The 17132-nt window shown below is 44.2% G+C and overlaps 1 protein-coding gene across 11 annotated transcripts in view; it reads right to left on the minus strand.

Moving 5' to 3' along the window:
- ZMIZ1 (zinc finger MIZ-type containing 1) overlaps positions 1-15017 on the minus strand; it is a 381786-nt gene extending 366769 nt beyond the window's left edge. For 7 of the 11 annotated variants that reach the window (XM_082225141.1, XM_082225142.1, XM_082225146.1 and 4 more), the window contains exon 1: positions 14626-15011. The gene's annotated coding sequence lies outside the window, so the exon portion shown is untranslated. Of the gene's footprint in view, positions 1-14625 lie in introns of all 11 variants that reach the window. The other 4 variants (XM_082225139.1, XM_082225147.1, XM_082225144.1 and 1 more) reach the window with 2 other exon arrangements.
- Between the last annotated feature and the right edge of the window lie 2115 nt (positions 15018-17132).

A 17132-nucleotide genomic window follows, 5' to 3' on the forward strand; every position in this document is an offset into this window, starting at 1 on the left:
CCCAAGTATGTTTGTTGTGTTCAAAGTAATATATTTCGTAGGGATCCTGGAAATAGAAGGAAATAAAGTGCAAAAGGATACAACCTAGAATACAGAAAGTTGCTGGTGGGGCTTACACCAGCTTTCATTACCCCAGGGAGGAGATTTTCGGTTGGGATCAGATATGAGAAACCAGGTACAAATCTCTACTCAATTATGAAACTTAAGGGTAGACAGGAACAAATCACCCTCACAATGGAGTGCAAGACATTGCTTCTCAGAATTAAGTCCCCCTGCTATCAATGGAGCTTGCACCCAGCAAAGTGAGTGCAGAATTGCCCCTTAGTCCACCTGTCATGTGTGTTGAGTAGATGAAAAGAAGTACCCCAAGTTCCATGGACAGTGAATGTATAAAAATATAAGAGAGTGTAAAGCTCACAGGAAAGAAAAACCAAGAACTGCATGCCCTGCCACAGTGAAAAGGGCAAATTCAGTGTCAGGAATTATTAGGTAACAAGCATCATAATGAAGTCAATGAGGTAAGTGGGTATAGTGTTACAGCCTAAAAAACCATAGCAATTTTATTTATTTTTATGACTACCTTGCTATGTTTGTAACTCTATAATATTTTTCATATTGTCAGCTGCCTTGAGCATTGTTTAAATTGTGGGAAAGCGGCATACAAATAAAATTATGGTGATGATGATGATTTACTTTCAGTTTAGAGATTCAGTCCACTCCCTGCCCCGAACCCTGCAATGTGACTAAGCAGGACATGATAGAGGTTTAGAAAGGTATAAACAGTGGATGCAAAAAGGCTTTTCACTCTCACAGCACTAGAACATGGACTGGAGTCATCCAGTGTAACTGACTGACAGTATAGGGATCAGGAAAGACAAAAGAAAGTGCTCCTTAGCACAATGCACAATTACCGTATTTTTTGCTCTATAAGACTCACTTTTTTCCCTCCTAAAAAGTAAGGGGAAATGTGTGTGCATCTTATGGAGCGAATGCAAGCTGTGCAGCTATCCAAGAAGCCAGAACAGCAAGAGGGACCGCTGCTTTCGCTGTGCAGTGATCCCTCTTGCTGTTCTGGCTTCTGGGATTCAGAATATTTTTTTTTCTTGTTTTCCTCCTCTAAAAACTAGGTGCATCTTGTGGTCTGGTGCGTCTTATAGAGCGAAAAATATGGTAACTTACAGAGTTCACTACCACAGGATGTAGCAATGGCCACTAGCTTAGATGGCTTTCAAAAAGTATTAGACAGATTCGTGGAAGATAGGCCTGGCAATGCTCATTAGCCAAGATAATTAAATGCAACTTCTGTGTTTGGAGACAAGTGTATATCTGAATAGTTGCTGCTGCAGAACTCACAGAAGGCAGTTGTTGTCTTTATGGAAGGTCTTGACCCTTTTAGACCACAAATTATAACTTGCGTACCTTGGAGTAAAGCCTCATTTTGGGCTCCCTCAAAACATCTGACTGGTGAGAGCTGAAAACATTATGGTGGACCTTTGGTCTGATCCAGTAAAGCAATCAGAAGGATGAATGCCAGATTTAAAGAGCTTTCCAGATTAATATATTTAGAGCTTAGCTTAAGATGTTATGCCAAACCATGGTGTTTACTAACCATAATTTATTTTTCCCTGCTCAACAATCCAGCTTCTAGGTTCAGATACCTCTAAAAACAGAGTAGTGGTTGTAACTATGGTTTGTCAATTCAGACAGCATAACAAAACATAGTTAGCACAAATCCTAGTTTACTATTCTGGTTTGTCCACTGAATGAAATCAAATCATCATACTAAACTATTAAGCTCCCATAAGCCTAGCTTGACATGTTTTCTCAACTGAGCTGTTGTGATTCCTAAAACAGTCTGAAATTTCTTGAAAGACTGATACCCTCTCCTGCTTTGGAGCAAGGGGATTCCTTGGCTTCGGTGCTGATGAGGCTCTCAGAAAAGAGGAAGAGCAGGGAAGGTGGAGACCAGACAGTGGAGAAGCAGGGTCTTGGTAACTACCAATTTTAGATTGGCTACTAAGGCCAACCAAAAGTTGCGGAGTCCTCATTTTAGCAATAAAGGTGGACAAAATGTAGAAAACCTGAATGTGACTGGGAAAGTGGAAGAGGCAGCTAGTTATGTAGAGAACAAAATGAACAGCAATTCCTTCCCCTAAACCTGCTGTTTAAGGGGAAAAAACTACCAGGTTTATGTGCATCTCATAATATAAGATTGGAATGACGGGGCAGTTGTGATATAGTCAATACCACAAGTCTTGGGGCATTTAACCCACTCAGGCTGTAACTGGTAGGGAGGAAAAAGTGTCCACCTGTCCCAAGATACTATCCTGCTCTGGAATTTCCTCCACCACCTCCCAATTTAAGATACCTGCATCTTCGAAGGGGGGCCTTCCCCATAGATTAAGAACCATTAGATGAAGACACACACACAAAAGTGTTACTTGTGAGGAAGAATAATGAAACATGCAACCTTGATTTTGTTACTTTCCTTGCAAGAGGTATTCTATTAAAAATCCTCACAAACAAAAAACTCAGCAGCAGCCTTGACAGTCAAATACTTTTATCAAAATAAGAAGCCATACAAATCTTTGTACACTTCTTCTTATCAGCAGAAACCAACTGTCATAACTTTCACAACCAGCAAGCAGCTCCTTCATCTTTAAACGTTTCTGAAATCAAGTGTCTGTTTCTGACCAAAAGCAAACCGTACTCGTCTTACATAAGTCATTAACAACACGGTAACATTATCTTTGTCATACATAAATTATAATGCATCTTCAAGGTAAGACAAGCTCCTTTAATTTGATTGCGCTTATTCCATCTTTACACACATGCTAAACGTTTCCTAAAATTATCGCAAGATAAAAATGTCTGCCAACATCCATCTTTCTGAGCTTAAAAGAAACAAACAAACATTCACAATTCATTATGTTTGGCAGAACTACCACACACCCAACCAAAATCATCTTGTCAGACCTATTTCCCAGGCAGCAGATGACAGGGGTAAAAACAGGAAACAGGAGAATGATTTGGTTTCAGAGCCCAAATACCAAGCCTGACTTGGAAATATTCCTGACCTGACCTGGTTTATTGGAGGAAGGAGAGTTCCTTGGCAGTTCTCATCTTTTGGCCAAAGCAGAATTGGGACACAGGCTCAATCTCTGCTCAGGTCACCAGTTCAAGTCCACGTTGGAAAATCTGCGCAAACTGAGAACATGTGCAGAGGTTACTGCACATTGCCTGGTCTCCAGGTGATGTCCAAGAATGAGCATAAAAGTATCAGGTAGCATACTTGTAACCCAGTTACTGTATACATCCTCACATCTTAAGAGACATGAATTTTGCCCAGCCAGTATGGAATCTATGCATATCATTCAGGCCAAAGGAAGCTAAGCTGTGATGCTGTTGTACTCCCATGAACCCTGCCAGCATAATCAATGGTCAAGAACAATGGGAGTGGTGGTCCATCCACAGGTCAAGACACTCCCGATCTGGAAAATGTACAAAATACATCTGATCTGTGTACATTCTCCACCATCCACTAGTGCATTTAACTTCAACCTTTTCAGACCCAAGACCTACTTTTAACCCAAACATGCATGTGGGAACCTATTTCTTAATTTTTTACCATATACTTGCATGGTGGTAGTGCTCCTGTTGCGACCCACCAACTGAAGACCAGTGCATTATTGGTTTTCCATACAGTCTGGACAATTTGGATCATTTCTTGATCGCATTTCAGTCTATATATTAATATTCTTTAATAAGCCTATTTATATTTCATTACTAATATACTAATCAAAAAGACAAATGTATAAGGATAGACTAAAGATTGTTGCCTGTCTCATACTACACATTATTGCCTGATTCATGGGAAACATTGTTTCATGCCCAGGAGGAGAAATATCTGCTTCTGATTTTAAACTAACCACAGAGTGTTAGTGAAAACAAGACAGAATCTGAATATCAGGATGCCCTCTTGGTGTCTCCATCCCATAGGTCTGTGGAGTGGATGGCCACCAGAGACGGGGCCTTCTCTGTGGTGATCCCATGGTTTTGAAACTTCAAGTAGTTCAGATCTGTAACACGTGAGGGTTTCGGGAAGGCCCTAAAGACTTGCAATTTTTCTATGTTTTTAGAGCTTGTTTTTATCTGTAAGCTGTCTTGAGTCCCATCAAGGAAAAAGGCATCGTATAAAGTTGTTGTTGTTGTTGTTTGAACAGCAGGAAACCATGATTTCCTGCAACAACAGAACTGAGTCCCTGTGTTTGTGCATAACCAGTATTTTGGTACTTTTAACAATATTAACGGGATACTTCATTAAGGGGCAATTACATGATGTTGTTTTGCAGCCGGCTTGTTCCCAAACTATGATTTGCTAAGAAATAGTTATGGTAGAGTCCGTTTTAGGATTGGGGGGAAAAATCAGTGTAGGATCACCTCTCAGTCCCTACTTTATGTTAGCCTTTCAGGGAGCAATGAGTGTCATGGACAATGGAAAGACAAAACATATACCCTTCCCACTTCAAAACAAATACAGCGTCTGAAAGATTGGTTGTGATTCCCACAAGGTGGCTAGGCTGGCAAGAGCAAGTACTACCTGAATGTTTTCCTACCCCAGCAGAGCAGGCTTGGAGCAAACAGTAATGTCTCTGACCTTGTAACAGATATCAAGTGGGGAGGAACTGAATGCTGCCTCTGAAAGGGAGATAAGATTCCAGTGCCAAGCAGGGAGCAAATCACAGAATGGGTGGTGTGTGATTTCAGCAAGCCAGGCTATAAAGGACTGCAGAAAAGATGTCCTCGTATGAGGACATCTGTTTTATAAATCAGCTTTCCACCAACCCCCGACATAAATGTTTAGCTGGAGGAAAATCAAATTCCTTATGCAGACAAACTGTCAGGATTGTCAGCCATGATCAAGCATCAACCACAAGCCCTCCTCACAAAGACTCAATATCTGCAGAAAACCATACAGGTCTTCTAAAGCCCAAGAACCTTTGCCCCATGTACCGTCACCACCCTTTCTGGTCCTGGTATAAACTTCTCCTTCATGTGGGCAGACTTTAGCCTGATCTACGCATGCAACGGAAGTGAACCTAAGGTGATAGAGTGGACTGTGCCACTTCAGACTGCAGCGTTTTTTCTCTTTTTATTGCAGCATTTTTCTATATTATTACTATTATTGCCTGTCCGGAAGAATTCCCTGAAAGCAAAATTAACAAGCCCAACTCTCCCAAGACAGCAAGGAGTACTCTAACACAGCTATCCCTCTGCTATGCTAGTCCCTCCCAGCCGCCCGCCACTTTAAAATCTTTCATTCTTAAAGTCAGCAGAGGTAGCAAACATTTAAAAGTGACAAAATCATTCTGATTCTTACTACAAAAAAAGCCCAAGCAGGCCAGCACTGTGTCCATGGATTACAGCTCCTGAGGGTATCGCTGATTCTCTTCAAGGAAACCATGGAGAAAGAAAGTGAGAACTCGCTATTGTTCGTGTGTGTGTGTGTGTGTGTGTGTGCGCGCGCGCGCTAGTTTCCTCCTTGGAAGAAGATACTGGAGTATTGAATAGCAACATTGCAATCATTATTTCATTTACGGCATCCACTTCCAATTTAAAGTGGAATAGTCTGTCCTACCCTGCACTCTGCTGCTTGTGTAACGGAGCAAGGCCATTGTCAGCACAACTACACACCTATTTGCAGGCCTGCAGGCCACCAAGCTGACCACAACACCATAGTCTTGCTTGGCCTGTTCATGAAAACTTCCCCCAGTCACCCACCCAGTTTCCCCCCAGTTCTATGAAATAGCAAAATAAGATTCATTAAGGTGTTCTGTGGGGAAGCATGCAGCTTAGTGGGACACAAGATGTGCAGGCATGACCTCCAATCTTTAATTTGCATATTCCTACAATATCTATGCAAATTTAGGTTATTCCCATTTTACGAACTGCAAACCAAGGCAGATATACAGGAGGTTTTCAAATGGACCAAGCCTTCCTAGTGGTGCAGCAACAAACCCAATAGCACATATGGTTCAAATTGGATGGGGGACCCCATGTTGAGATGGCTGCGCTACAAGCCATTGAACTAGATGACCCTTGAGATCCCTTACAATTCTACAATTCTATTATTCTCTGTGGACCTCATTCATATAGAATTATTATTATTGATTTAATTTGTATACTTCCCTATATCTGCAGGTCTCAGGGCAGTTCACAATATGGCAAACCATCCACTTCCAATCACAAACACAAGCTCAGGCTTGAATGCAAGGAGAAGAGATTAGCAACTTCTGGTGCCGGGTTGTGGCAAACCATAGTTTCCCATTTTGCCTAAACCTGACAAACTATGACTTGAGCAAAAACAGCATCAAAACATGCTTTGGGTTTCTGCTTTCTTGGCATATTGTGGTTTCCCACAAATCAGCACTGGAAGCTTCTGTTCTCCTTTTTGGGAAGGCGGAGAGAAGAGCTTAGGGCACGACACCTCCAAATCTCACAGGCTCTGATTTCACTGCTGCTCATTTGAACAGATTCAACAGCATCACTATTAAGAAGGCAAGTTTATCAGTTATTGTTAAGGAATAGTGTGTGGGGGGGAGGACATTTCCTGCCGAACATTGTACTTGGAAAGAAAACTGACATATCGGTTCTTACACAGTACGCTTGATTCCCCCTTCTGCAGTAAACTGAGCAGTCTTGGTGGGAGGACAAAGTTGATGAAGTAGACAAATGCAGGGAGAATTGTCTATATACAGTGGTACCTCGGGTTAAGTACTTAATTCGTTCCGGAGGTCCGTTCTTAACCTGAAACTGTTCTTAACCTGAAGCACCACTTTAGCTAATGGGGACTCCTGCTGCCGCAGCACTGCCTCTGTGCAATTTCTGTTCTCATTCTGAAGCAAAGTTCTTAACCCGAGGTACTATTTCTGGGTTAGCGGAGTCTGTAACCTGAAGCGTCTGTAACCCAAGGTACCACTGTATTAACCATGAGAGTCAAGATGCATGCCAGCACCTTCACAGAGAAGACATTCTACACATATAATTCTTGCGCAAGGTAGCCAATAAGATGCCCTCCTGATGCTGGAAAGCAATTCCCATCAGCCGAAGGATGATGGGAGATGCAGCTCTAGACATCTGGAAGACACCACAGTGGCTATCCCTGTCCTAGGGTTTAAGAACATAAGAAGAGGCTACGCACCGAATTTCTCCTGTTGGGGAAAAGGACAAATTCTGCTGTTTGGAGCAGGATCATTCTAGTAGTGGCACTGCAGCTGTGGAATTTCCTCCCCAGGGAAACCCACCAGGCTTTCACTCACTGTACAGTTTAGGCAGCTTGGAAAAATATTTTTGTTCACTTAGATCTTTAGTTCATGAATGCTTTTATTAGGCTATGTTTTTGCTATTTGGACACCTGCATTTGTTGATTTTATATTCATCTTCATGTTTAACCAGTTGTTGGTTTAATCTGCATACCCTCTTAAGAAGGCACATGTAAAAAAAAAATGGATTGTGAGAAAATTAAGAGCTGATTAGTGTTCAGTACTGCTCTTGCAATTACTTTGACACATGTTTTATTTCTTCTGTGCTGTGAAACACTTATTTGCTTGTTGGAGTTTTTTTTGGGGGGGTGTCCGAGACCAAATTTCAGAATCCACCCCTCCTACAACCAGTGTTCCTTCAGGAAAGCATTGCCTAAAGTTGTATTCACAGTTAGGAAGTATTTTTACCATACAACCTAGCTCTGATCTGAAACCATTTCCCCCACTGCTTTTTTCTCCTTCACTTGATGACAGTAGTAAATAAATCTGCAGACTGAACAGTGGTCTAGTGAGCTTCCTGAAACCCAAACAGGAGGAACTCTCTCATTCAAAAGAGTACAGTACTGCAGCAAACTTCAAATACTTCTCTCTGCATTCTTGGCCACTCACCTGAGGACCCCTTCATGTAACTAGAACAGCTAAAGGAAGCTGTAGGATGCCCATGCTAACTTCTAGCCATGTCTATCCCAATGCCTTTCACATACAAGAACAGCCATGGCTTGATTTCCCTTTTTTGGCATGTCACTGGAAGTCTAGCTGTAGGTTCACAATGCCATGCCAAAAAGCTGATCCAGGCTGTATTCAATGGTGGTTGTGTGCACACAATTGATGCCACTAGAAGTCAGTGTGAGTAGGCGGGAAATAATTGCTGCCAGAGGATGAACCCATCATGTGAACACCATGCAGTTGTTAAGAACATGAAATCCCAAACCCCAACAAGCTTTGGATAACCAGTGCTGGCTGCATTTTTGTCCCACTATACATGGTGCTGGAGGAGACTCTTGAGAGTCCCATGGACTGCAAGAAGAACAAACCTATCCATTCTGAAGGAAATCAGCCCTGAGTGCTCACTGGAAGGACAGATCCTGAAGCTGAGGCTCCAATACTTTGGCCACCTCATGAGACGAAAAGACTCCCTGGAAAAGACCCTGATGTTGAGAAAGATGGAGGGCACAAGGAGAAGGGGACGACAGAGGACGAGATGGTTGGACAGTGTTCTCGATGCTACTAACATGAGTTTGACCAAACTGCGGGAGGCAGTGGAAGACAGGAGTGCCTGACGTGCTCTGGTCCATGGGGTCACGAAGAGTCGGACACAACTAAACAACTAAACAACAAACAACACCACAGATGTGACTGGATGCAAAGGAGACGAGAGCTTCTGTACCATTAACAACTAAGTAGAAGAGCATTTAATCAGGTGCATCTCTCTGCCCACACCTGGGCATTACAAGGCACACCTTCCCACCCCAACTTCTTTTTCATCAACTATTTCTCCATGCTCCTGGCAGCATATATGATGTGACCCACAAATGATCCTGCAAGGTATGTCAAGCTGAGCAATAGCAACTGGCACAAGGTGAGCTGTATGGCTGAGAAAGGAATCTGAGCCCAGGTCTCCTTGGGCTGACACTAAAGTCACATCCACACCATACATTTAAAGCACTGTTATACCACTTTTAGCAGACACAGAGAATCCTGGGCACTGTAGTTTGTTTAGGGTGCTACCCTCACAAAGCTACAGTTCCCAGCACCTTTAACAAACTACAGTTCCTAGGATTCTCCATGAAAGTTAAAAGTGGTATAATAGTATTTTAAATATATGGTGTGACATAACTCTTAAAAGGGACAATAGCCCCACTGCCCTTTGCATCTGATCACCCAATATGGGGAGGGGGGAGACAGGGCATTTCCCTCCCTTCTTAGCCAGAGCTGTGACCAAATCCCATTTTAATAATCTAAAGCAAAAATCACCTCTACAGATTTTCCCCAATGAAATTATCTTTGACAGTCTCAGGGAAACCATAGATTCATATTCACAGAGTGCAGAATATATAAGCACATTCACTTGGTCAATACATTAATACTGAGAAGTCATTTTCTGCTGTCCTCTGACCCATATATTTTCACCTAAACTGAAAACAAAGCCAATCAAATTAGCTCAAGTACTTTTTTAGTCATTGCACTCACTCAATCCATAAATTGTATATGTACATACATTTCTTTATGTGGGTAAAGTTACGTGTTGCACCTCCAACTCCCAAGAGTTCCTAGGGTGCCACTCAAAACAAATGCAATGCAACCTTCCACTGGTGGGCCTTTAACAGAGATGGCAACATGTTTTATAATGGTTGTTGTTCTGCCTCTGCTTGCAAATTCTAATTAACTAAACTGTTCCAAACTTATTTATCTTAATGAACCATTTAAGATGTCAAAAATGTATGTGGAGTGGCGGGTCCATGGAAAAGCAGCTTGGGTGTAGCAGCTACTACATCTAAAAGAGACTTTTCAAAACCTCCTGACAACAGAGACCTAAGCTTAGGAATAATAAAATCCAAAGAACCCATTTTCGAGACCTATGATACCTCCATCTTTCTGGTCATCAAATGTCAGCGCTCAAAACCCCACAGGATTACAAAATTTGACAGTGGAGAATCATTCAGTACAAATAAAGCAGGTGTGGTAAGACCAGTAGTGCCTCATCCCATTATTGCACTCAGAGAGTGAAAAGTATATACGGTCCCAGGTTTGCATCAATGTAGCTATCCTATTATTTGAAACACATACTAAAACTGCACAAGACCTTACAGTCTCGCTCCACGGGGCTTCCACTGATGCAATCCCCCTCCTGCCCTCTCAAACACTTGGAGAAGGGGAGGTGCAAGTAGTATCACAAAAATCTTTGAGAACTCTGGCAGTGGAAGAAGCATTACACCAAGAGCAAATGTAACACACCGGGAAAAAATTCTGAGTAGAAACATATGTAGCAGAATTTTACTACTTAGAATTCCACAGTAACCCCTCTTTTTTTTGGGGGGGGGGAGATGATCCACAGAAGACACTTGTGTCTTGCCTTTCAGCAAGATACACAGCATTATTCATTTTGGCTTGCCCAGTGTGATCTTAAAAGTGTGCACAGGCTTAAATCTTGCACAGCAACAAACTCAACACACTTTTGTTGCTTATGCAGCCACAAACTCCTTTTGGAGAAAAATTTCTTTCACAGATGCATATTGGACACACTAAGCAATACTCGGTTAATACCAAGCTCGGTAATATTATTAAAGTTTGTTTTTTTTGCTATTTTACAAATGTCAAGTGTTAAGGACCACAAGCACTGCAAATCAATGGGATTCTCTCCTAAGTTTCCTCATCAAGTAAGACATTAAAGTCAATTGCCCTTTTACAACGAAAGCAAAATCTTCCCTTCAAGTTGAAATCATTTAAAAGACTGTCTTTGTTTATGACAGATATCCAGATCTGCCAACTAAACCCTGTTTTCCACAGACAGACCTTTGGTGTTTCTGGTGTTGCTTTCTGCCTTTTTTATTTTTATTTTTTTGCAAGTGGGGAGGACAGGGAAGAAAACCTGAACAAAGAAGACTTGAAAGAACCCAAGCTAATTTCTAGGTATGAAATCACCAAATGAGCCAGTAAAACAAATGAAAACAGCTCTTAGTAACTTGTGGTGGCTGGAAATTTGTTTTTAAAAGTTTTGGGCCCAATTTCTAAATGTAGTAATTATTACACTCATGATAGCCCATTCCTGTTTAAGATCCCTCCCCTCAAGAAGATTCAAACCTTACGCAGCTTTTTAAAAAGGTCCTGCACCCCCTCCCCCAAGAGCCTCAATACTCTGAAAACGATCAACCAAATGCTTGCAACCAGTCTGAAAGTCACACGTGCTCCATTGCAAGACCTTGCTTTCAATGTGTCTTTTGTTTGATGGCTGGTGTTTCAACATCCTCGATCTGAACAGAAAAAGGTCAGCCCTAGTCTTCTGGCATTCATAAACCTGAATCAGGCCCTGCCAAAGGAAGATTGATGTTGTAGTAAATTTGCCTTGATCAAAAGCAGGGACAGTTGGAGGCAGAAACCAACTCTGCAAGATGAATCTCAATTCTCTCCTAAAGGGAGAGACAATAATGCTTAGAAGCATGTGGTTTAGCTAGACCCTTCAACAAAACCTTTCCTTCAGTGATATGTGCATATGTAGATTTGGGGGGGGGGGAGAGACATCTACAGCAGATTTGCAAATAGGTCTACATTTTTCTTTATAAGCCAAACACACAGACCTGTGTCAATCACTTTTGGCTTAAAAGGAAAGTAGCGAGGAGGAGATCTTTCTCAAAACTTTCCTGCATGGTCATAGCCACATTTTTTAAATAATATAAATAAGAAGTTTCTCCTGCAAAACTTTAATTTTTTTTTAAGATGCAGTAACAAATACTCCACAGCAGCCTTGCAAACATTCACTGAAGTTACCAGCCTGTCTATAAACATATATAAACATTCCTGCCTTAGACCTTTGCGGCCAAAGAAGAATGAGAGCCAATCTTTAAAAAGCTTCCCTGTCTGATCGCTTGGAGGCATTTCTTACTCACCAGAGGCATTTAGGCAAGTGGCTATTTACAAGCCTGGGTACACTAACTGGGGAAGTAATATAACTTAAACCACCCATACGTCAAGCCGCTAGTCCTCATTTTTGATGGGTTGCTTGTTGCTTTATTCCCAAGGCAGGCCACATTTCCTTTTATGATATACATCCTCACAAGTACTCTTTGAGAAAAGGTAACGCTTTGAGGGAAAAGCAGCAGAAGCCAAGAGACAGCAACCTAATCCAGCAAGTCCTCGGCTGAGCTTCCACTTGAACCTTGGTCCAACTCTAACCCTTTCATTATCCCAATAATCCTCCCTTGTAAACTCCCACCCGCCCCCCCAAATATCTAAAAAGTAATCATTACAACTTGGTGGAGGTGACTCCATCATTAACCTTTCCAATTCCAAAGGCCAAGTCTCATATTGCAGTTTAAAGGCGAGCTATGAGTTGCTAAACATGCTTAAAAGAAAAAACTGGCAGCTGGAAGCCCCACTTATCTAGAACTTGGGGCGCCAGAGCTTTGAACAGGCTTTTTGCCCTTTCAAATTTGATAAGCCCATTGCCTCACTGAGGCACACACTTGTATTCACGGTGCCTAAATAGCCATTTCATATTTGAAAGAAAGCACAGCTAGGTAGCACCCCAAGACCATACCCAGGCATTCATCTCTTCCCCCACCCCTCTACTCCTATTCCTGCTCTCTTACTGTCTCCTGGAAACCTTTGAGAGGGCATTTGTTCAAGCTGCCAAGTTAAATCCTCCACTCTCATGTCAGTCTGGGTGGGGGGAGCAGTCAGAACACCCAGCGTCTCTTAGGCCTGTTGAAGTCAATGCACAGATACACACTATTACTTTGGCCCTGGAGAATCATTAAGCCCTTTCAGATCAGTAACTAAAGACCAACATGTATATACAGTGCAGAAAAGCAGACCGTGGTGATGACAGGGGGCTGAGACTTTAAAAACTGGCTACCGTCTCAATTCCCTCTGTGACTGCAGGCTTACACATTTCCCAGCTACACAGGCTGTAGAACCACAATCAGGCAAAGAAAAGAAAATATTGTGTGCGGTTGTTCTCTTCTTCCTCCTCCTCCTCAGTTATTTAATGATGCTCATAATTATTAAGACAGAAGAAGGCAACAGGCATCTCAGAAGGTCTCCCTCCTACAACCAAAGTTAGCAACCAGGTTAGAACCTTCACACGTGCGCCCAACACACACCTATATCCAAAAAAGTTTTCAGGGCAGGCGAAGAAACCCGACCAAGGAACTTTTATGTCCCCTCCCATTATCTGCCTTTGGAAGCCGGCCTAGGAGACCTGCCCAAAAAGTTCGTGGCCAGGAATCCAAGACTCAACTCAGATGGCTCCTATTTTTAATGTTTACATTCCTCAAGTGCCTTTTAACTGCCATGTTGCTTTTCGGGTTTTTTTCCTTCTTCCTTGCAGCCAGCTATAGCCCAAACTGCTCTCCCCTGAATACGAGTCCCTCGATCCCTCTCCGCGCGCCCACCCTCGGTTCACAGTAGCAAGAAAGCAGGGGCTAGACGCTTCTCTCTCCCCCCCCCGCCCGCCCGCCACCTTCCTTCACTGGCTTCCTGGACAGATGAACGCGAGAGGGAGGGAGAGCCGGGGGAGGCAGAGAGAGAGGGAGAGGTGGGGGGAGACCCTCCCCGCGCGCCCCTCCTGCCCGGCGAGAGAGGCCCCAAGTCCCAACTGGCTTTCAGAATCCAGACACAAGGAATTTGCACTCGCTCCGGCTTCCCACCGCCCGGAAAAGAAGCTCGGCGCCCCCTCCTCCCCCTCCCACCCACCTTTCTTACATCTTCCCCTGCAAACCCTCCTCCGGATCGATCGATTAGGCTCTCGCCGGGGAGGATCTTAAAGGAATCGCCTTTTCTCAAAACCAGTTAGCAAAAGTAAAAAAAAAAATAAAAATAAAAAGCCGGCCAGGAGGGGAGGAGGGAGGCAAGGAGGGAGAGCAGGGAGAAAGGACAACAAAACAAAACCCCGAACCAGAAGCTCTCCGGATTATTTGAAACCTTCCTTTGTTTTTAGGGCGCAAGATCGCGGCTCCAACCCCTGCCAGTCAAGGGGGCCGAAATTAGGAACGCTGTTTGGGCTCTTCAAACTTGAGACGCGCGCACATAAAAAACACCTTTTGCCGATCTAGATGTATATAATTGTGTATGTCTCCTTTCTTTTGCACTCATTCCGACCCACCCACGCTCTAACATGCGCACCGCTTTTCCATTCTTTTTTTTTTTATATATAAAAGCGACCCCCGGTAAACGTCTGGCTTCTTCACGCCCCCCCCCGCTCCCTTCGCAATCGTAAAATAAAGCAAGATATTAATACAGCAAACTAAGATTCGAGTCCATCCGCCTTTCCCCCAGGATCTCCCGGGTTTTGCCTCTGTCTCGCGAACCCCCCACATTGCCAAACGTAGAAACACAAGCTGCCCCTTTAAGAAGTCTTCACACTGTTTTCCTGGATTTCTTCTTCTCTGCACCCCCCCCCCGCACCCGCACCCGCGCCGCCGCTTCCAATCTTCACACCAAACATAAAACATATCTATGGATCTCGGTGTATTTCCTTATCTCGTTTTTACTTCCATTGTTTCTACAAACCTTGGCCGGAGTAACCCCCACTCCCCTCCCCAAAAAAGCACAAGGAGATGTAAATGAACTGAGAGACGAAACTTACCTACAGACTGGGGGGAATGAGCAAGGCTTGCAAGGAGGGAAAAAATCATACGGAAGAAAGCAGGCAAAGCAAAATATTCCCTCTTTCCAGTGGATCTGCTGCAGGTCTGGTTCAGGTGGCTTTTTAAATTTTACTTTTAAAAAAATCTCTTATTTCTTGCCTTTAATATATGTCTATATATATAATCTAAATTTAAAAAAAAACCTCTCACAGACAGTGAAAAGGAGCTCAGTGTTAGTGGGAGAATAAGTGAATCAACTAGCAGAGAGCAGAGCAAGTTGAAGTGTCAAATTACATTGGCTATTTTATTACCAAAGGGCCCTGCTTCTGGCTGTTGGCAAAATCTGTCCCAGATTCCTATCTGAAAGGGAGCTGTCTCTCCTGGAAGGAAGCTTTTTCTCCCTGCATGTGCCTGTCTCCTCTTCCCCCCTCCCCGCCACCCCGCTTCCCACCGCACCTTCTGACCACCTAAAGTTAAAATCTTTAAGAGCCAAGTTGAACAACGCAAATAATTGTCTTTCGAGATTTCCCCCTCCCCTCCCCGCCACCCTCATCAAAGGGAAGAACTTCCTGTCGAGAGAAACGGAGCGCGGCGCGCACACCATTGCCCGACTGTTTATAAAAATTAATGAAGGGGGGTGGAGGGACACACACACACACACCCTTTTGCAATTTCCACCCCCCCCCCTAGAAAGACGTCCATAATCCAGTGCACTTTTAAACTGGCAACGCTTCCCAGTCTACACGGCCATTTAAGACCATTGTTTTACTCTCTGCGTGTGAATGGAAACCAGTGCGCTCTAAACATTTTGTATTTTGATACGGTCCTTCTTGCGCGCGGGGTGTGTGCGTGTGCTTTATAAATACATTATAGGGGGGAGGTTTTTTTTTTGGGGGGGGGGTTAATTACTAGAAAACCAGCAGCTTTATCCACGAGCCCCGCACGGCGTGTGCAGCCTGGAACTGCTTACTAGGAGGTAAATCTCATTTAGGTGTAATAGGGCTTCCTCCCAGGTAAGACGAGCAACCCGTTTCCCCCCCCCCTTCTATCCAGGAATTTAACCCACTTGAATCCAGCTGGATTTACTTCTGAGTAAGCGCCAATAAAATCGGAAGAGGGGGGTAGCCAATGGCAGGAAACGCGTTGACTTTTTTTTCCTCTTTAGGAAAAGTCCGATCCTTTAAGCGGGATTTGCAAGACGCCCAGCACAGAGAGGCGGAAGGAGGAGGCGAGGATGTCCCTAAATCTGCACAACACCCGGATCTTCCTCTGAGAAGAACCGGGAGCGGGGAGAAGAGGGGAGTGGAAACCAGATCCCGGGAGGAGGAGGAGCTGCGCGTGTGTGTTTTAATAGCAGAGCCCCGGTAGCGAGGAGGCTGCTGGATCTCGATGTTAATTGAAAGAGAGGTTTGTGGATGTGCGCCTTTTTTGTGAAAATCTCCCGACTACACAAGAGCTCTCGCTGGGGCTCCCTCGTCCTCTCTGCCTTTAAATTCGCAACCCGATCCAATGCCCCGTTAGGCGGCGGGGGAGCAGGTACACCGGCTCTTCTCTTCCTCTCGTCCTCCACCCCCGATTTTTAAAAGTATTTTTGGCGCGAGTCCCCTTTTTTGCAGCAGCAGCAGCCCGATCCCAGCGCACGTTTTCCTCGAAAGTCAGCGCCGGGTTGTTTTTTTAAAGTGGGGCTTGCTCTCTGTCCCCCCCACCCCCCTTTACGCGTTTCACACACAGGGCTTGCATACAAGCTTAGGCGCACAATACCACCATCAGGCTGCCCTGAAAAGCTGGCGGATTCGGATCAGCGGAAGAAGCGAGGAGTTTAATGAGCTCCAAATGGGGGGATTCCGGCCAGGTCTCCAATAGATTGATTTAGATTACCACGCCAAATCGTCCTTGTCTTCTAAGAGCCCCGACCCTCCTTACCATCCCTTCGCTCCCTGACAAAATATTTGCAGGCCTAGCAGTGTTTTACGACGAGCTATTAAGAAGTCGAATATATATTCCACGCCCGTCGAGTCCAACGGGGCTTGTTAGATTATGCAATTGAAGAGAAGCGATTTAAAGAGCACCCAGGCTCCGCCCCGTTTCTCTTGGGGGAAGGAGGGAGGAATTGATTTTGAAGCAAGTGGGGGGGGGTGGAATTACACACCCAGCTATCCCGGTTAACAGACCCGGGGCCCGATGCATCCTTTACTCGAAAGTAACAGAGCTCAGGGCCAAGTCCTATTGAACGCAAGGGGCCTTACTCCCGGGTACGTGGGGTCCGGATCCCAGACGTGGGTCTCACGGTGGGTGGGCTTACTCCGAGGTTCAGATTCGCAGCGTTCACACTTGGAAGGAGGCCCAGAGCTGCGGGGTTTTATAGTGCTCTTTATATGATCCGGCGGGACTTCTGCATTTAGGGTACATCTTGGCAGCGCTGCGCTTTAATTTCCGCAGATGGGTCAAAGAAATCTCCAGGCGTGTTTTCAATCCTCTTTGCAGGGGGTCCTTTAGACCTGCCGTC

Source organism: Podarcis vaucheri (assembly GCF_965113315.1).
Source record: "Podarcis vaucheri genome assembly, chromosome: 5".
Taxonomy (NCBI): domain Eukaryota; kingdom Metazoa; phylum Chordata; class Lepidosauria; order Squamata; family Lacertidae; genus Podarcis; species Podarcis vaucheri.